A 23134-nucleotide genomic window follows, 5' to 3' on the forward strand; every position below is an offset into this window, starting at 1 on the left:
CGGGAAGATTATTTAGAATTTCTACATTTACTGTTAAACATTCTGTATTTTTTAGAGTCATGATGATTCAATTTTCCATTTCTTGAGGGCTGCAATCAAATATTTCTGAGATTAGAGAACCATTACATACCGAATAGTCAGGAACATCTATGGCATCTACAGGAACGTCATTAAGACTGCTCGTTAGTGTACCATTACAAAGATGAAGGAGCCATCTAGAAAACTCTTGTTCATTTATGTTAGTTCTGACGTTTTGTGTTAGTTGTAATTGACTGAAATGATGCCACAATGGGCATCTTTTAAGACAGGTGTCTATAATAGATGTAGGTGATCCATGTGGCACTACTGGCAAAATTTGCCTGAAGTCACCTCCAAGTATGAGAAATTTTCCACCAAATATTTTATCGTTACCCATTATATCTTGTAAACATCTATCTATAGCAAGCAGTGCATGATTAGGTATCATAGAAGTTTCGTCTATGATGAATACCTTTACCTTTCTCAAAAAAGAAGCATGCTCTGATACAGGAGAAACGTTACATACACCGGTTTCTGTCAGAGGTACAGGTAGTTTGAATATACTGTGGCGTGTTTTCCCTGAAGTTAGTAGCATTGCAGCAATGCCGCAGTAGCGGTTACAGTACTGCTGGAGCTGAAGTAATCATATAACATGTTGAATAAAAAGGTTTTTCCTGATCCGGCTGGGGCATCTAAATAGAAGCAATTGTTGTGTGGGGCTTCTTTTTCAGTTGCCATGACAGCCTTGATTATAGTATTAAAGACCTCTAATTGTTCATTGTTTAACAATTCAACATTAGGCCCGTTTGTATTTCGAGTCATATTATCTATTGGAGGATCACCTGTTGGTTCAGGTAAACCCATTGCCTGGCAAGAAGAACCATGCTCATTAAATATTGCTTTTATCAAATGAATAACTTGGGGGATATGTATACACTTGAATCGATATCGTCTGCTTGTGACAATTGAAGCGAAAACCTTATTAGGTATTAAATGCTAAAACATTTTAATACAGCTGGCTAATTGGCTATAAAGTAAGTTATTCCGATCTTTGATCTAACAGTTTAATTTTAAAAAAAGAGCTTAACATTTCCTTGTATCTTTTTTTTATATTAAGAAAAATGTAAGCATCATGCTGAAATAATAAAAATGCCATTCTTAATAAGGGGAGAGGGTTTGACTATTCTAAATCTTCACCTAAATAACCATTTAATGAAAAAAATGTTTAAAATGTTCTTGTATCTTTTTTATAATTTTTTTTAAATAAGAAAAATCAATACACTTTGATAACACTATTGTAAGAATCATGCTGAAAGCCATTCTTAATATGGGGAAGGGGGTTAACTATTCTGAAACTTTACCTAACAATGTAAAAAAAATAAGGGAAAAATATATGTATGAACAATAAATATTTCTTCAGTTAAATAAATTATACTGTAAATCTTTAAATAAGGAATAAATATTTATTTAAACCATAATTATTGAAAGAGTATTTTACTGCATAAAAAAAAAACGGTTATGGGAAGAAGGGTTAACTATTTTGAACCTTCACCTAAATAGCGATTTAATGAAAAAAAATTTAATAGTCTTGTATCATTTTTTTGTATAATTTGTTTTAAAATAAAAAAAATAAAAACTTTGATACCGCTATTGTAAGAATCATGCCAAAAGCCATTCTTAATATGGGGAGGGGGTTGTATCTTTTTTATAAATTTTGTTAAATGAGAAAAATCAATAAACTTTGATAACACTATTGTAAGAATCATGCTGAAAGCCATTCTTAATATGGGGAGGGGGGTTAACTATTCTGAAACTTTACCTAACAATGTAAAATTAAGGGAAAAATATATGTATGAACAATAAATATTTCTTCGGTAAAAAAAATTATAGTGTAAATCTTTAAATAAGGAATAAATATTTATTTAAACCATAATTATTGAAACAGTATTTTACTGCATAAAAAAAAAACGGTTATGGGGAGAAGGGTTAACTATTTTGAACCTTCACCTAAATAGCGATTTCATGAAAAAAAAAATTCAATGGTCTTGTATCTTTTTTTTGTATAATTTGTTTTAAAATAATAATAAAAAAAAACTTTGATACCGCTATTGTAAGAATCATGCTGAAAGCCATTCTTAATATGGGGAGGGGGGTAACTATTCTGAAACTTCACCTAACAATGTAATAAAAATAATGGAAAAAATATATGTATGAACAATAAATATTTCTTCAGTTAAATAAAATATACTGAAAATCTTTAAATAGGAAATAAATATTTCTTTAAATAAATTAAATTGTAAGTAATGAAACTAAGTGTTTTATTTCATATTAAAAAAATTGTCGTGTCCATTTTTTATAGTATTTAAATATGTATGCTCTGCTCTGTCGGTGGGCATTAGAAGATGATGAATGCCTATAAAAGAAACAAATAAAACAGACAAAACATAAATAATAACTATGTAAACAACGTGAAGATGTATAAATGTTACAAAATTACTCGATTCGGCATTAAATAACACGAAAAAAGATTGATATGCCGTAAAACAAAAGCAAAACAGAACAAGACGTAAAATATGTTTTGACTCTGTGTTACTCAGTGTATTTGCGACTGGTGACTTTGGTTATTTATTTAATAAAGTCATTCTTGACTTTTGTAACATTTATTTCGAAACATATTTTTTGTTGTGTAAATAAAAAAAAACATAAAGTGGCACAGTAAACAAAAAAAAACGAACTCGTAACGTTAAATGTAAAAAATATATTTATTACTGAATAAAATAGAATAAACGTTCCTACAATAATAAACAGAAGGCATCGTTAAATAATAAAGAGTGAACAATAAAGGGAGATAATTCACATTAATTAATGTTTGCGATGATGATGACGCGTTTCATTAATTAATGTTTGCGATGCTGATGACGTGACACCGTACGTACAAGCAAATTAATATATAAATAATAATAATAATAATAATAATAATAATAATAATAAAATGAAATAACTAAAGACTATATAAATAAAATAATAAATAAATCAATTAATTAGTTAAAGAATTAATAAATAAAATAAAACAATATAAAACAATAATATACAAATAAAAAAATAAATAAATAAAATATAATCTTCTTGTATATGATAAAGGAGATTTTCCCCCTCTGGACGAAACTACCTTAGGTTGACAATAACAGATGGCACATAAAAAATTACTATGTTTACACCATTAGCAATGACGTTATCTAGCAATAGACCACAATTACATACACACTATTTCGTAATATTAAAAAATTACATTTAGTCTGAGGAGTGCCATGACCATCATCGTCTTAACCTAAAGAGAGAGTAACAAAAAAAGATTTGTATGCATGTTTGTGTGTGTGTTTGTGTGCATGTGTGTGTTTACGTGCATGTGTGTTTGTGTGCATGTGTGTTTGTGTGCATGTATGTATTTTTGTGCATGTGTGTTTGTATACATGTGTGTGTTCGTGTGCATGCATGTATGTATTTGTGTGCATGTGTGTTTCTGTGCATGTATGTATGTATTTGTGCACATGTGTTTTTGTGTATATGCGTGTGTGTTCGTGTGCATGTGTGTGCTTGTGTGCATGTGTATTTGTGTGCATGTATGTATGTATTTGTGTGCATGTGTGTTTGTGTACATGTGCGTGTTTGTGTGCATGTATGTATGTATTTATGTGCATGTGTGTTTCTGTGCATGTATGTATGTATTTGTGCGCATGTGTGTTTGTGTATATGTGTGTGTTCGTGTGCATGTGTGTGTTTGTGTGCATGTGTATTTGTGTGCATGCATGTATGTATTTGTGTGCATGTCTGTTTGTATGTGTGTGTATGTGCGTGTGTGCTTGTACGTGTGTGCTTGTGTGTGTGTGTGTGTGTATGTGTCAAAAATAGATAACACATAAAATTGTTTTATGCAAAGATTCTGGATGGATGGGCAATGCGAGTCTTAAATACAGATTTAGATCTGATGACTTCAGAGGAAGCTTAAACCTGGAGGATATAAGAAGAACATATGCCTGCAAAATAGAAGACTTTGTTGGTTTGGTCATATTTTAAATAATGGATGAGAATGATTAGTAGATGAAGAACAGTTGAGGTAGCAAGGTCAGTTGAGTGTAAAAGGGCAAACAATCTATTAGACTAAATGATACTGATTAATTTGAAAGAAAGAAAGAAGGATGAGTAAAAACCTGGTCAGAGATAAGTTAGGGAAATCAGTTTCCAAAACCACCCAACACATGCCAGTTGTAAAATGGGCGTTAAGCTTAATATGATGACCTATAGAGTAACACTTTTTCTGTCTATATATATATACTTATATATAAAAAGCAATTTGTGTGTGTGTGAGTTTGTTCCCTGTGAACTCCAAAACGGCTGGGTCAACTTTTTAAAATTTCAGACAAATATACTTTGTGTTTGGGTGTGTTAGATAGGTTGTCTATCAGAATACCTCCAATAAGTATCTATAATTGAAAAAATCCCTTTGGAGAAAGAACAGTTCTATTTTGACAAAAGTTAACACACTTATACAGCCTAACATCACAAGTGCATTTGAGAAGTTTTATCACCATGCAAGTAGAACGGTCTGATGTATAAAATTGGCAATAGATAAGACGCGTTCAAAATGAATGTTTCTGTTTAGGGCACAATTGAATTACGATACTTGACTTCTGCATTCAAACCATTATATAAAAATAATTACGTAAAATCGACAGTCAGTTCTTTACAGTGCAATGTAGACTACAATGTATTGAGAGGTATTAATGTAGGGAGGCATGTAAAGCTTCCTCCCATGCACTGTTGTGGGTCTCCAACTAGAGCAGACAATCAATTGATTGGATGGAAAAATGGGCGATTTCACCGATTTTGATGACAAATAAAAGTATTGGAAGTGTGGAATCGTTGATCCTTATTCGATCCTGGGCAACGTCGGATCTCTCTGCTAATTTCATAATAACGTACTGCTTAAGAGGTTTGTGGACGAAAATGTTTTTCAGTAAGATATTTCTTATTTTTATTTATTTATTTTTTTTACAAATTTTTATTTTTCTCTTAGTTAAAAAATAACACTTTTCTTTTTTCTTTCTTTCTTTCTTTCTTTCTTTCTAATGTAACCACTATCTGTTGTTTATTGTGAAATAAAGTATAATTGTTTAATTTTGCTTGGGTGTATTTAGCGGAACTATTATTCATGACATTAGTGGGAAATTACTACTCTTGTGTGTGACTCTAAATTGTTTAATTGTAAAATTTACAGCAATGTTTTACTAATGATTCCTTAGAGAAAGTGCTTTATTTAATCTCTTGCCTAATTTAAGAACAAAGAAACCAATTTCTTATTCGGTCATAGATCCGACGACCATGTAGGTGCTGGATGAAATAGAGATAATCAACCTGAAGCCTCGCCTCAACTTCCAGAAGAAGCATGCTGCGTTCTGTATGTAGCGTCATGGTGTCCTTAGAAAGACACTTGAACACTAGTGTACTGTTTGGGAACCAACACACGTTGTAGACACCCCCAACCTTCCCATGCAAAAAACTGTTTTGGAATAGACCCCCCCCCCCATCACACATGTTAAGAACTGCTTTCAGAATAGACACCCCCAACCTCCTCATGTTAAGAACTGTTTCAGAATAGACACTCCCAACCACTCGTGTTAAGAACTGCTTTCAGAATAGACACCTCCCACCTCCTAATGTTAAGAACTGTTTCAGGATAGACAGAGACACCCCCAACCACTCATGTTAAAAACTGGTTTCGGAATAGACACCCCCAACCTCCTCATGTAAAGAACTGTTTGAGAATAGACACCCCCAACCACTCATGTTAAGAACTGCTTTCAGAATAGACACCCCCAAACTCCTCATGTTAAGAACTGTTTGAGAATAGACACTCCCAAGCACTCGTGTTAAGAACTGCTTTTGGAATAGACACTTCCAACCTCCTCATATTAAGACTGTTTGAGAATAGACACCCCCAACCACTCATATTAAAAACTGCTTTTTGAATAGACACCCCCAACCTCCTCATGTAAAGAACTGTTTGAGAATAGACACTCCCAACCACTTATGTTAAGAACTTCTTTCGGAATAGACACTTCCAACCTCCTCATATTAAGAACTGTTTGAGAATAGAAACTACCAACCACTTATGTTAAGGACTGCTTTTGGAATAGACACCCCCCAACCCCCTCATATTCAGAACTGTTTGAGAATAGAAACTACCAACCACTCATGTTAAGAACTGCTTGTGGAATAGACACCCCAACCTCCTCATGTAAACTATTTCGGAATAGACACCCCAAACTCCTCATGTTAAGAACTGTTTTAGAATAGACACCCCCAACCACTCATTTTAAGAACTGTTTTTGGAATAGACTCTTCCAACCTCCTCATATTAAGAACTGTTTTGGAATAGGCACCCCCCAACCTCCTCATATTAAGAACTGCTTTTGGAATAGATACCCTCAACCTTTTCAGTATACCCAACAACCTAGAAAAGTTAAAATGTCGAATGTGAACTGTGAGTTGGATGTAAAACGTAATGAATTTTAAATTTCCGTTCCATTTTTACAACAACCGTAAAACAGCGTTCTCTGCAAGTTTTATCGATGATCCTTTAGAGAAAATGCTTTATTTAGTCGCTTGCTAAATTTAAGAACAAAGAAACCAATTTCTTATTCAGTCGTAGATCCTATTGTAACCCCTATGGGGCTGGAACAAGTGGACAGGCTTGAAAGAAAGGTGCACCTGACTCCAATCCCTGTGGCATCACCTTTTGTCTCTGTCCAGTGGTTCGCTTACTTCTCTCCAATCTTGGTCCAACTTTCAAACGGTCAGCAGGGCAGATCTGAAAACAGACTGCACTTCCAAACAACAACGTTTTTCAAACAAAACAAAAGAAGTCAAAGATTAACTTTTTTTCATAACGTAAAATAATTATTGCATTAAATGTTACAAATAGTATGTACACAAATGCGTTAGTCACTTGCACAAATTCTATGGCCTGGCATTTGTTCGCTAACAATAATAATAATAATAAACACAAGAAAACAGCAACTGCAGACTCTGTGGACAAATAGACAAGATGATAAACCACATAATAAGTGAATGCAGCAAACTGGCCCAAAAGGAATACAAGAACAGACACGACCAAGTGGGAAGGGTATTATACTGGGAATTATGCAAACAACTGCATCTTGAATGCACAGACAAGTGGTACAAACATAAGCCGGCAACAGTACTTGAAAATGAGAATCACAAAATCCTATGTGACATGGACATACAAACTGATAAACCCATCCAAGCAAGAAGACCAGATGTCGTAATAATTAACAAGAAAGAAAAGTTCTGTCAAATTGTAGACTTTGCTATTCCAGCTAACCACAGAGTGAATATCAAAGAAAAGGAGAAACAGAGCAAATACACAGAGCTAGTCAGAGAGCTGAAAGGGATATGGAAGATGAAGAAAATCAAAATAATACCTATAATAGTAGGAGCACTAGGAACAATCCCGCAAAACTTTGAAAAAAGAATGGGAGAAATTGGAATCAAAAGAATGACTGGAAAAAATACAACGAACAACAATAATGAAAACAACTGAAACATTAAGAAACCCCCTTGAATGTGGAAACTAACACACAGGAGCAACAAGCGCAGGCCACACAAAATGCTGCAAAGGCAAAACATGAAACACTACATGGAGCCAAGAACGCTGAAGCTACATATCTATAAGTTCTCTAACCACAAATCCACTCCAAGACTCCCATTGCCACATCACTGCCCCCCCCCCCCTAAAAAAAAAAGGGTGAAACCAAATAACCAAGTAAAGTCAAGGAAAAAAAAAAAAAAGAGGAACTGACCAGGCCTCTGCTGGATAAGTGCAAAGAGAACTGGAACCTTGGGAAGGCTTATTGCCACTCAAATTCCAGTGAAGACCACAGGCTGTTGTCAAGGAGAGATCTTTGATGACCTGTGTGAAAACTCCTAATGAGTCAATAATAATAATGAGCTTTAGGTGCAAGAAACTGCTACAGAAGTAACGCATAAAAAGGCACCGCATGGAATCATGAAAAGTGAAACTGTATAATTGTAAGTAACCTCCCCCCGCGCCTCCACCTTCCTCCCTCCGACCCCAAATATTTTTTGTAGTATCACCATAAACTAGCACCAGACCAAATAATGAAGGAGGGTCAAGAAGGAAAGAAATACCAAGGCGAGAAAGCATTAACCAGACTTTCACTGAATGAATGTGAAGAGGACTGGGACCTTGGGCAGACTTATTGCCACCGGAATTCTAATAAAGACGAATGGTCGCTACCAACAAAAAATCAATGGTAAACAGCAATTGCGATAACGCAAACTAATTTGCAAAGTTTATCGAAAGAGGTGGTGAGTATTGGAAATATGGGGAAACTTATTGTCACTCAGACTCCAGGAAACATCACAGATTGTTCTCAAAGAGAATTCTTTGATGATAGCCTTTGTGAAACTTCTAGTGAGTAATACTAAAATAAAAGAAATTAATTAGTTAAAGAATCTCTATCTATCTAACTACTATTATATAAAAGGAACATTGTGTGGGTGTGGGTGTGTGTGAGAGTGAGTGAGTTCTCTATGGACTCGGAAATAGCTGGGCTATTTTTTTTTTTCATTTCACACAAAATATGTGATGTGTCTGGGAGTGTTCTTATGTAGGTTTTTTATTGGAATGCGTCTGATAAGTATCGATAATCAAAACATCTGATTAAAGAAGGAAGTCTGATTTCGACTAAAGTTAACACTTTTATACAACCTAACATTACAAGTGCATTTGAGAAGTTTTATCACTGCACAAGCAGAAAAGTCCAGCCTATAAAATCAACAGTAGATTCTTTTATATGACGGGGATGTGTCATAACGAATGTTTCTTTTTAGAGCACAATTGAACCATGATACTTGACTTTTGTATGTTTTATTCATGCGATTATGTAAAAATAATTTGTAAAATCAACAGTTGGTTCTTTGATAAAATGGGTGCATTCGAAATGAATGTTTCTGATTAGAGCACAATTGGCCCATGATACTTAGCTTTTGCATTTGAAACTATAAGTCAAGCCATTATTTACAGATAATTTTATAAAATCAACAGTAGATTCTCTCCAGTGCAATGTAGACTACAATGTATTGTGGACAAAGTCAGAGCAGGGAGACATGTAAAGCTTCCTCCCAGTACACTGCGGAATGGGATAACCAACTAGAGCAGACAATCAATCAATTTGATGTAAAAAAAAAAAAAAAGGCCAATTTCACCGATTTTGATGACAATAAAATTATGGAAAGTGTAGAACATTTGTTGACCCTTATTCAATCCCGGGCAACGTCGGGTCTCCCTGCTAGTTTTATAATAACATATTGTTGAAGAGGTTTGTGGGAAAAAAGTTTCCTCTGTAAGATGTTTCTTTCCTTTTTTTTTTTTTTTTTTTTTTTTTTTTTTTTTTTTTTTTTTTTTTACAAATTTGTATTTTGCTTTGTATCAAAAATTTATATCAAAAATATTGCAACAGAGTGTATTTATTTAATAAATACACTCTGTTGCAATATTTTTGATATAATGATGGGGTATGATTAAAGAAAGTTTTCAACTTATAGACACTGGCGATAGGAATTGACCAATCAAATAGAGCCATGTTCTGCTAGCAACCGATCAGAAACCAGAATTGCTCCATAAAATATTGGATCTTTTTAGACTTTCCACACATAATTTCTCATGTCCTCATGCGAAAGATTTTTTCTCTTCGTCTGCAAACTTTTCATCTTATGACTTATACAGATCAGCTATTCACCGAAAACTCTATTTTTCATCTCATGATTTATACAGATTAACTTCTAAAATGAAACAATCACTCCTCATCTCGAACATTCAGAAATGGCTTTCAATTCAAAGTCTTTCTTTCTAATGTAACGATCATCCGTTGAGTGTCGTGATATAAAGTATAATTATCTAATTTTGCTTGGGTATATTTATCAGAGCTGCTATTCATGGCATTAGTGAGAAATTACTGCCCTCGTGCATGGCTCTCAATTCTTTAATTGCTAAATATACATCAATGTTTGGCCACCGTTTGTTTGGAGAAATTGTTATTTAATCACTTGCTTAATTTAGCTGAGAGAAAAGAAACGTAACCTTTCATTTGATTATGGTTCCTATGATCAAGTAGATGATATGTGATGTATAAAATGAAGGTAATAATTTATTGACCAAATGAAACTACATAATTCTTGGATGGCCACATCGCTCGGCCACATCCTTCAGCAAACTGGAATAAATGTCATAGTGGTCAACTCAAATCTGTCTCAGTACAGTGAAGCATTAGAACTACGAATAGCTTGCATTCATAACGGGTGTGTGTTATTCAATTTCTACTTTTTACCGTAAAGATGAAATTCTGTTTTTAGTCCATAATGTATACAGAGAATGTAATCCAAGTTGCTATAAAAGATACACTGATCTATATTCATCATGAGAACAGATGCTGAAAAATTGAATTACATTCAACATTGCAGAAGAGGGGGTATTTTTCGATTCCCACAGATTATACATCGTCCTCATCATTGACAGGAACAGTTGCTTGTTTTTCTGAAGAAGTTAGCCATGGTCATGCTTGTGCCATTCATCCTGTGTCGGTTGGTCAGCTCTTTCCAACAAGTTCACCATGTCCCAAACACTGGCTGACCATACACAGCGGTTCAAGGCTGCTTCCGTTATAAGTGCAAGTCATTTGTGATTCTAACAATGAACCCCCGTAAATGTGAGGACCCAGAAGCAGTGAGCATCCTGGTTTTGAATTGACTACTACAATGTTTATTCCAGTTTGTTGAAGGATGTGGCTGAACCAACAAAGGCATTGGCAAGGAGAGATTTTTGGAGAGAGTGGATTTTGCAGCGACCGCGAATTATACTGTTGGGGATAAACTCTCATGGTATTCACTCTAGGTTACTTGTTGCCGACTCTTTTCAACATGTTCACCATGTCCTGAACACTAGCTGACCATGCACAGCGATTCAAGGCAGCTTCTGTTATGAGTACAAACTATTCATAATTCCAATGATGGGTCCTGTAAAGGCAGGGCCCTAGAATCAATTCAGCATCCTGTTTCACTATTCTGATCCTATAATTGATGAAGTCTAGTTGTAAAGATGGTTGTGATGGCGATATGGAAATCATAGTTATGTCAGAATTTTCTTCCTTCTTTCTTTTCTTGGTGGTTGACGATGCAAAGTTTGAACTTAACTCACGTCATTTCCCCCACCTGATCAGCACAGATCATATTTCCAAAATAACAAAATGAGTGCAGAACTTCCAAATATTACTTTTAAATATGTCCAAAATATTAAAATCATTTTTTTGTCACAAAACGCATCAAGGTGGCCCCAATTTTGGCATTTGTGGACTGTGGAGTCACCTCTTAGTGTTCTATAGAGCATTGCCGGGGGATGCCAAATAACATGAATGATTACTATTATGATCGTTGTTAATGTAAAGAAAATAGAATGTTTAGAAAATATGTATCAGGATTGCTAGTGAGGAATGTTAACTTGATAGAATGGAATTTCATTCTGACAATTATGTTTTCACTTGGAAGAGGAATTTATAATCTCGAGGCCAGTTTGAATTTGGGAATAATAATAAATGGATTATGTGAAAACCACCAGCTGATGACGTAATAAATTAGAAAGATAGTTTTATATATAGACGTGGAGTTTGGTTGGGGTTGTACAATCAAGTACCAGCTTTTGGCCAGGCCAGACATGGAATAAGGTAATCTACTCAGGCTGAAGTGCTGAAAGAGTTAGACAACAGTAAAATTACAACTCTGACAGAATAATTGAAGAATAAAAACTGATGACATAACCAACTTTGTTTGCTGTTGTTAAGGAGAAGAAAAAGAGATATAATGACAAAAGGTATGTTGTTTGTTGTAGATGTAAAACACCCCCCACACACAGGGACACAAACAAGACGTTATATACACCTGAACATTTTTATCAGGCATACATGTAAAGACACTGCAGAATATTTTATATATACACAATTTACATCCCTCCCACTATATTACATTAGTTGCAATTACATCCAGGTCCATTCTGATCTGGATGAGTGGTAGTACCTGTTAATGTCCAATTTATGGGTCAAATAGAACTAGTACAACACTAAACTTCCTTGAATACCCTTGGGTAAGTGTTTACCTCTACTCCACCCTATTGTGTTGTTGAATGCATATATAATTTTCTAGCTTGCGCTTTTCAAATGCTCACTGAAATCATATATACACCTGACAATTCTTTTGCCATTATTCTCAAAATCAACACAGAGACGAATTTATCAACATATAAGTTTTATTTACAATTAAGCTTTATACCCATTGACAAAAACAGAGAGAAAGAGAGGTTAATTGTAGGAGTTGGTTAGTGTGTAGCATGATGAAGGAAAGATGTCAATCACGCTTGATGCTGTGAGTTTGCTCTCTTCTCCTCCATGTTGCTTATGTTATTTCTTATATAGGCATCAATTGACATTCTTGTGAATGTAAATATTAAGATATCATTCTTCTTTTCTTTTTTGCATTGTGTAACTTCATAAGTCCCCACCTGGAATGTAAACATTTCTTTGTTTTCATAATAATTACAATTCCGTTGATTTATATGGGACACAAGAATGTAGATCAAAATCCATCAGGAATGTGCATGTGTGCACACCTTTACTTTCCTCGGCATCGCCACGTCTCCATATCTAACAACCCAACCACCCCTAAATCCATCTTTCTCAACTTTTTCTACCTTTTTATTCTGCATCCTATTTCCTATTGAATACTCACCTTCTTGGGGTTCTCACCATTTCCAGATCTACTCCAACCCGGAGTGATGATTCATGTTAGGATTGCATCTATAAATAAATCAGACTGGAATCAAAATATTTCAGAATTTTATAAAGGGTTATTTACTTGCTGCCCACCTCAGCAAGATATGACACAAGGTCAGAAAGTGGAGATGTCCAGCCATTTCCCCTAAAGAAGGGGCACTCTAGTCTAGCAAAAATTGCTTGGGCCTCCCCATCGTCATTCTCTGGTAGAGGCGCCTCAGACAACAAGTGATAAACTTTCCTCACCCGAAAGCTGGAAGGCAAGGCCATAGAGGTTGGACCTTCTCGGTAATACCCAAGTGGCATATCTTAGTCTGTTAGGTACTGGGCCAGTTCCTGATCCCACATCTTTCAGGCTGATTGTCAAGAATGGATTCTTGATTGGTACTTTCTACCCAAGTCTTTCTATTCATCTACCAAGCAAATTAATCTCAGTGTGATAATTTCAAAAGATCGTATTTGTTTGTATAATAATACGTTCTGACTCAAAATCCACAAAAAATGTAATCAAAAATAATAAATAAATAAAGTAACTGGTACATTCATGTAACGCCCTGTAATATAGTGGTTGAGCAAATGTTGATGAAGGGAAGTGGATTCTCGGACACCGGATGAGCGCTTGAAGTTTTAATGGGAAGTCACGTGCGTTCAAAGGATTTATGAACAAGTGTGTCATACCAAGAATACTTTGGTAACATCTTCCATTTATCCTTGTAATAATTTAAAAATATTTCACTTGTGTTTTCCAATTCTTGCTACTATTCTACCACAATGAAAAAAGTCTTTATTTTCTCCCTTCTTGAGTCTAGCATCAGCCAAATAGACTTTCTTTGTAAGAGTTTTCTGTCTATGGAGAATATTACTGCAGAACTACTTCCCCACTGATTACAACTCAAACATGATTGCCTTCAAATCCAATGTCAACAATTCTTTGACATAAACCGTACTATAAATAATCAAATGTAGTTAATACAATTGTAACAGAGGAGAGAGTAATTCCTGGGAGTGTAACAGAGCCCCTGATGCATATGTAGCAGCAGTACGACATGTATGCAAATAACCAAGCCAGTGCATGAGGTGACGTCACAGCAGAGGAAGAGAAAGAAAGAAAAGTGGAAAGGAAAAAAGGAACCATGTTGACAGCGAGAGTGACTTGGAAGCATGTGTGAGTGGGAGAGGAACTTTTTAAAACAAGATGCAATTTGAACTTCGAATAACAAAATAGTTGGACGACAGTGTGTTGTACGATGAGCTGAAGACATAGCAGCAGAAAGAAAAGCAGAGATCTGAAAAAGGCGTGTGGCAGCAACTGGACTTGAGCAGACGTGTTGATGGGGGAGGAGAAAAATCATGTGTTCGACATGGCAGAGTTGACCTCAGCTTCACATCCACATGGCAAACAAAGAGACTTGTAAAACTAAAATGCAGGCATAGTTCGGAAAGTACCATACATAAATGCCTTTTATTTCATAACTAAAAAAAAACTGAGTTGAATTTCTTTTTTTTCGACTGTCTCTGCATGCAATGTATTGAACCTGTGTTAAAATATAACAACACTGTGGCAAGTGTTTGTCTGAGTTTCAATCTATGATTCCCCCCCCCTTGCCAAACTTTCACAAAAAACATTTGACTCCCTACAACCATTATCAATAATTTCCCATACTCTCTATTTAAGCCTAAATCTAAATGCAGATTCCATGAATAAAACTTCTTTCCTAGAACTACCTACCTGTGGAACACTGTTCTGCTGGCCTACTTCCTGGCTGACTACAATATCGTAGCCTTTAAATCCAATGTAAACAAGTTGTTGTTGAGCCATCCCTTTAAACAAACAAATTCTGCCCAACTTATACCATTAACGATTACTACACTACTACCTTACATTTATTAACCCTTATCCTCGAGTGGCATTCAGGTCTTGATAAGTGGTGATTCCCTTCTTAAAAAAAAAAAGATTTATAACAACGTAACACTATTAATCAATATTAGTATTCTCATAGTGTTCCACATCTTTCGGTGGTCAAACATGCTCAAACAATTTCACTGATTTCGCTGACAATAATAATATTGGAAGTATGGAACATTCATTGCTCCTCATTCAATCCTCGGCAATGTCGGGTCTCCCTACTAGTTTAATCAATAGGATGCCAACTGCAAAAATTCTAAATTTACAACACTATTATGACGTCATCTATTTTATTTTGTGAGTTTATCCAGTATGCATGGTGATGCCATCAATCTCACTTTTATGACGTCATCAAGTCTATATTGTGACAAGATGCAAACATTTTGTTGTTGTTAGAGGAGAAACTGATTAAGTTGGTTAAAACCTTAACGTACTTAACCCCCACTAAATCAAACCAATAATTTAAAAATTTAGATTTTAATTAATATATCCCCCCACCCACTTTTTTTTTTCAGTTAATCTATATAATTATAAAACTGTGTGAACCATTGTTTTGCATCTTGTCTATTAAAAATATTGTTGTCATAGAAACTACCTTATATTTAATAAAATTCACACTCTTTTTCACAGTTCAACCATATTGAGTAGTATGGAAAATTTAGATTTTAATTAATATATTCCTCCCCTTTTTTCTTTTTTCAATTAATCTATATAATTATAAAGCTTTGTGGACCGCCAACCACCCTTTCTTGCATTTTGTCTATCAAAAACATTGTTCTCATAGAAACCAGCTTGTATTTAATAAAATTCATAGTCCTTTCCACAGTCCAACCATATTGAGATACAAATAAACTTCAATCTTTGCTTAACTTGTAGACATAGTATTCAATAATGAAACTGTTTTGTTATGTTTTTGTTTTGGTTTTGGTTTCGATTCTAATTGATGGCACCCAAATCATATTTTTTTACTTTTGAAATCGTGGCTATATTGGGTACAATATAATATGAAATAATTGGTTCTATAATAATAAATATGAAATCTGTATAAATAAAAATATCATATTTAAGTGTATTTTATGACCGGGCAATGCTGGGTGCACTACTAGTAGATAATAAATATATTTAAAAAAATATTTATATGTCACTAAAAAATAGCATCTCATTAACGCGAATTGGGAATTTTAATTTTTTTTATTTATTATTTTACATGGGAGTTACCACTTATCAAGGCCCGAAGACCACTCGAGGATAAGTGTTATTAGTGTTCCATATGCAAGCAGTTCTAGGAAACAAGCTTTGTTCATGGAATTTTGTGCTTAGCCACAAATAGAGAGTGGGGGAAATTGTTGATAGTGGTTGTAACTAGACGGGTGTTTTTTTGTAAAAGTTTGGCACAGGATGGGGATGAGCACTTACCATGAAAATAATGATAGAGGAGAGACAGGCTTGTAACGTCTCTTCTGTAGGAAAGAGGTTGCTGGGAAGAAAAAAGGGCATTGCCTAGTAGGTTTTGGAACCGGTTTTGAACTTTGTTAAGGCGGAATAGGGTATTCCAAGCAGCTTTCACTAAGATATGGTAACAGTACTCTATTTTAGGACGCAGTCTGGCTATTATACAGGTAAAGGATTGCGTTTTTCTGGCGACCTTGGCAACAGATTTGATGTGTCTTCCATTTTCGGGTCAAGAGTAAAGGTTAGAGCTAGAAGTTTGTCAAAACAAGGAGCCTCTTTTAGACGAGAACCATTCATATCAATTAAGGTCAAGTGGGGATCAGAGCATTTATATTAAAAAAATAATGAAATAGTTATTGATGAGAACAACACATAGTCTAACATTTATGGTTTACCGGTGGTCACATATTTTTATAAATTATGTTTTTAAGAACTTATGATTGATTAATGGATTTAATTAAATTTTAGAGTCTCCTCCATTTTTGTTATAGATATTTTAGAAACAATATCTTTTAGTGTTTTGTCTAATAGCATTTTTATTGATTCTATTTTTAATATTTACTTTTAATTAAAACCTAAATATGAAACCTCAGAAGTGTAGTTAACCTTTTCCTAATATCAAACTTGGCGACTTATGCTTCTGGAGAAGGTCAGAGGTTACACCAACCGAAACGTTGTGCAAATAACACTGAAGATGAGAACGTTAGTCCGATTAATACAAATAATACAAACAATCATTCCTCATCTAAAAAATTCAGAAACTTAATAAATATTTCCTTCCATTCTTTGCTAATATCGTTGGTTATCTCATAGAAAATAAATTTAGCATAAAAAATGGTGACTTATACATTTGAAGAATATCTATTTGTGGACTGTTATCCTCATCTTCATAGTTATTGTTGTTTCATCACGTTTCGGCCAACTCATCCTCTGGCCTTCTTCAGGTGGTTAACCACAATGATAACATTCTATCCACTGCGCCATGGGCCCCTTTGGACCTTCTGGACCTCTTTGGGACCAGTGGCACAGTTGATAGAGGCGTTGAATCTCTACGGTTCCAGGTGAGTATTGTCTGAAGATAGCGGTTTCAATCCTACCCAAAGCAGGCCAGAGGATTAGTTGGCCAAAACGTGATGAGACAACAACAACTATGGAAGACAGTAAAGTGTAGTATCTGTTCTTCAGATGCTGCACTTCAATTTCTTGTTCTCTGTCAGTGGAGGAGAAATCCTTCACGACTGAGACAATTTTTAGTTTTGTTCCTTTTCTCCACATTAAAAAACGACCCTGGCGTCTAACTCTGTCCCGTGGGGAGGCATTGTAAATAGGGGCAGTAATTACTGAGGATACAGTTAAGAGACTCAGTATTCCTATCCTGTCATGGTTAACCACCTGAAGAAGGCCAAAGGAATAGTTGGCCGAAACGTGGTAAAATAACAACAACTATGAAGACAAGGATAACAGTCTGCAAATAAATAAATAAATAAATAAATTACTCATCTCAAAGGATTCCAATAAAAAAAATATATAACACCGGAAGAAGGTCAACGGTTTAATTGACTGAAACGTTACCCAAATAACACTCAAGATAAGAACCGTAATCTGATTAATCTAAATAATACAAACAATGATACCTCAGCTCAAAATTCAGAAATCTAAGAAATATATGTAACATAGTGTGGACGGCTATATGCAAATACAGACCATGCGTGAAATGACGTCACGGTAAGGAAAAAGAAGACTATCAAAAGGAGAGAACATGTTTGAGAAGACAATTACATTAGAGACGTGGATGACATTTGAGAGCACGTTAGAGACGTACGTGACGTCACAGCCGTAACGAAAAGTCACACATGGCGGGTGAATGAGGTAATAAATGTCGTTGTTATAACGGGGAAAAAAGCGAGTTGAAGTTCTTTCCTATTCTTTGTCTACTTTGCAACTGAGGCTACAATGTGTTGGGTAACATTACATATCTTCTTCCATTCTTCGCTAAAATCTTTGAATCCCTAATAAATCTAGATATAGTCCATCATCTTGAAAATGCTAAATTTCTTTCAGACCAACAGATCTGCAGATTTCGTTCCTCTGAACGAATATACCATATACTGAATAAAGCAGGTGAATCTAAAACAGCAGACCTTTGACAAAACAGAGACAGTATTTAGTTATCTCCCTTAGAACTGTGACACCAGGGTCAGAAAGTGGGATCGAGGAGGGGCATTCCGACCTGGAAAAAGTACCTGAGCAGCCCCATCGACCGTCTCCAGTAGGAGCATCTCAGGCGATTAGCAATAAGCTAACCTCTTCTCAAAGAGAGAAGGCAAAGCCTGGGAGAGCGGCCCTCCTAGAGCTGCACAAAACCAGCATTACACAGCAATCAAGAGGGACCAGGTCATTGCAGGAATGGTCTAATTTCTGTTAATATGGAGGAGGAGGGAGTAAGGAAGAGATTCTTTATAATGTCATTTACTGTGCATGGTTATATCCACCAGCTTTGCAGTATGACATCACAAAATGATGACGTCATCAAGTGTGCATGAGAACAAACAACATGCACACAATTTTAGTAGTATAATGATATATAGACAAGGTGTTTTGAAATAGTGCCAAGCAGGATATGTATTAGGATTCCACTAAACTGGTGATTTTTTTTTCTAATTAGTTCATGCACTAATTAAAATTAATAGATATTTTATTCCCTATTTCATCGTATATTAGTAGCTTTAAGGTGTTTGGTATTTTAAAATGGGAAAATGTGTCCTTCCAGCTTGTTGCTAAGATCCACACAAAAAAGCAAATGGTCGCCCTCATCTGTTCCCTATATATAACTATCAGGGGAGATCACTCCCTGGTTACTTCGTGTTATCAGGGGAGATAACTCCATGAGTACTTCCTGTTATCAGGAACAGATGACTCTTTTACCTATACATGCCCCCCCCCCCGCTCCCCATGCTCACGGGATGAATTGTTACGTTCATCTTTGCATACAACAAAAAACTTGTACGATTTTCTTAGCATTTGCAGCGATAAGTTTCTTGGTGCTCTTTTTGTGGTATCATCAATTCCCATTTCTTCTTCCTCATGCGCATTGAGTGATCTGACACTGATGTCCCGTTCAATCTTAGTTGCTTCCTCAGGGGATTGTTAATGTTTGTGAATGCGGGTAGGGAAGGCAGTATACTGGGAATTATGCAGACGATTGGATCTTGAACACCCAGGCAAATTGCACAAATACAAACTGGTAGCAGTATTTGAAAATGAAAGTCACAAAATCCTATGGTTTTGCAAATGGATAAACCCATCCAAGCAAGAAGGCCGGATGTCATAATAGTTAACAAGAAGGAAATGTTCTGCCAGATTATAGATTTTGCTGTTTCAGCAGATCAGAGAGTGAAGATCAAGAAGACAGAAGCAAAGCAAATACATGGAACTGGTTCATATAGAAATCAAATGTTATCCCTCAGAAGGGAGCCTCTTGATTTCTGAGAACTTTGATTGAAGTTAAATATAAAAAAACATAAGGGGAAAACTTGAATTCCTACTAGACACTATCTTCGAGTATCTAAGGTCTCTCTGTGCAGAGGTTGTCAGGACAACCTGGTGTGAACATACTTTTCACTACAAGTAAACCCTGATGAAATATTCAACATCACTTAATATTTGCGGCATAAGATCTCCTCAGTTTGGCGAACTCACAGTGCCTTTTACAAGGAATGGTGCGCCTTCTCCAAGTGATTTTACACCAAGTAACAGGACAAAGCTAGATACTCCACTAGACTAGATAAATTCTTGTCTTCGAATCCAGTTAGACCAAGAGACCATAAGAAAGATATACTATAACAAATTTAAATGGTCAAATGGGGAGAGGAAAATTGTTCTCAACTTTGCTACTAACTTAATGTTTGAAAGGAGAAATTTAATGGAATATTTGAATATTTTTGTATCTCGTATAGAGATCAAGTGTTAACCCCAGGAAGGGGCCCCCTTGATTTCTGAGAACTTCGACTGCAGTAAAATAAACAAAAGTGTATACGCACACTCATGATCATTACAGGATGATCATGAGTGTGCGTATACGCACATTTTATAAATTATAACAATGAATTACTTTCCTCACAAATTACTATCCTCATGGGACTTTTGAATAAGGCGACTTCACCATTTAAAAAACAAACCTTGAAATAAGGACATTATTTTCACACAAGACTTTTACCTTCTAACCTGATTAATTCAATACAGGACTTTCATCTCACATTCTAATCATAATGATTTTTCAAGAACTTTCGCCGATTGGACCTTTGCTTGTTCATCTTATTGTTTTTGTTGAAAAATAAATGTGGTGCATTTTGAATCAGAAGGAGGTCTCATTTTGTTTTCTTCTTTTTTTTTTTTTGTTATTTTGTTTGGGGCAGAGAGATTTAATTTCACTTAAACTTCTTGTCCCCTACAAAGGGAACTGGTTTGTATAGAAGACTGTGTGAATAATACCAAAAAAGAATTAGAAAAATACCTAATGCAGAACACTGAAAGAATAATTACTGCAGCAAAGAGACTGAAGAAATAAACAAGACAGATAAAGAAGAGATGAGGGATTAGACGAGTAAAGAAAAATGGGAAGAGACACAGCTACATGAACAATCCATAAAACTGACAAAAGATGAGACACCTGGACATGGTGACAAAATGGAAGTGTAAACAAAGGAACTGAATCTCTAATAACAACTGTACAAGATAATGCAATTACAACCAACCATATCAAAGCAAGGATCAACAAGACACAAGAAAACAGCAAATGCAAACTCTATGTACAAAGAGACTTAACAATAAACCCAATAAGAAACAAATGCAGCAAACTAGTCGTATGTAACACCAAAGAGGGGCCACATCAGATCAGTAGGGTCGATGTGACGTTTTTTTTTTGTGTTGAATGTAATATTCAATCCCGGGCGAACACCGATTACAGAAAAAAAAAAATTTTTTTTTAGTTAATATTTTTATGTGTCAAAATCTTGTTGTTGAGATACCATACGGTCGGGGGATAAAAATAGAAATCGCATGCTAAACTTCAAAGCGAAAGATTACTTACAACATTTTTTAACCAAAATACGCTCGCCTTTGAACTAAACGAGCCAACACAAAATATTCCGAAACAGAGATTGGAAATGTCGGTCGGCTTGAAATGTGTTGTTTGACAGGTGAAATGTCGGATCGTTTTTGATCTGAGAAACACACACACACACGAAACAGATCAGGCCTGATAAAAGAATTAATAACATCAGCCCAAGGTTCGACATGAATTGTTTTTCAATATGAATTATCTAAAAATGTCTTTTGGCAAATTGTTTTGGGCGCTAAGGGGAATTCTGACATATAAAGAATATTTCTTTTAAAAATCACACGGATGTTTTTACAAAACAAATAATTCAAAGGGGAAAGAAGATCAAATGGATATTTTTAAATAGATGAAAACTGGTGATCTATTACAAGCTAAAAAATAATATTTCCTCTGATTATCAGTTGATAATATGGAAAAAACCATTATCGAGAAGGCGGGGTCAGGCAAGTTGGGGAGGAGTCAATTTGATTTTGGAAATTGGGGGCGGAAAAATAATACCTGCCACAGGCCAAATTGACCAATGAGAAGGAATCAGGTGGATTGTTATCAATCAATTTGATTGGTCGAAGACGAACGTAGGCGTCGTCATTATTCAAGGGTTTTACTATATAAGATCTGTAAAACTCGATTTAATGAGATAGAAGGAGATAGAAGAAGAGAGAAGACAGAGAGAGGTCTTTGGAGAGACAGAGAAAAAGGTCTCGGTAGAGGAATCCAGCCACCCAACTTCTCTCTCCCCCTCGCTGGTCGCCAGAGAGCTCAATTTGCAACTTAATAGAATTCAGAGGACCTAGGAAGAGACCAGCCAGAACACCTTAACGATAATTACAACGGTCCGTGACTCTGACCGAGTATTTCAACAACAAGAAGCTCATTCACAAATCTAATTGCTTGCTTCCATTTAATCTTCAATTGTACATACGTCTGTAGATAATCATTTATGAATTTCCTAAATACATTATATATCAACCAACCTCCGGAGTTTGTTTGCTGATGTGCTGTTGTTCCATGTAACTTTATTTCTTTTACTTGCCACTTGTAACCCCGTTCCTGTCAACGAACACCCAGTCAACAGGACGACCAACTAGACGATCAAGAAGAACAGGCCTTGAGGACCGTGCAACCGAGAAGAGTCCTCCAACGTTTTGACGAGGACTCACTGGGTGACGCGACGTACCAATGGTTGGCAGACCTGGTTGCCCAGTCGACATAATTAATTACCCGGTGACTAGGATAGTCATAAGTGGGCATCGACCCAGGGTTAAGATTATAACTGGGCCGCGATCAGAGGTTTAAGGTCGTGTAAGGTCACGTACAAGGTCACACATACAAAAAAAAAATAGACCCGATCAAATGGGGAAGGCAGTATACTGGGAACTGTGCAGCCAACTAAATCTAGAGCACCCAGAAAAACAACAAAGTATACACACACTCATGATCATTACAGGATGATCAGGAAAAGATGATCATGGCCACCCAAGACCAAGGCTTGATGACCATTGCATTTCAAAGGATGAGTGATCTCAGCAATGACAATAAGTACAGGTTCTGCCACACAGAAGTAGAGAGTGTGAGCCACTTGACATTCACCTGTAAGGTTCTGCTGAGGGGATGGCTACTACACAATGCGACACAATGGAGTGTGTAAATATCTCCACTGGACCATCTGTAAAGAATTGAATATCTAGTGTAGCAGCAAGTCTTGGGAACATATACCAG

The sequence above is a fragment of the Euprymna scolopes genome, chromosome 14 (assembly GCF_053919585.1).
Source record: "Euprymna scolopes isolate OS-2025 chromosome 14, ASM5391958v1, whole genome shotgun sequence".
Taxonomy (NCBI): domain Eukaryota; kingdom Metazoa; phylum Mollusca; class Cephalopoda; order Sepiida; family Sepiolidae; genus Euprymna; species Euprymna scolopes.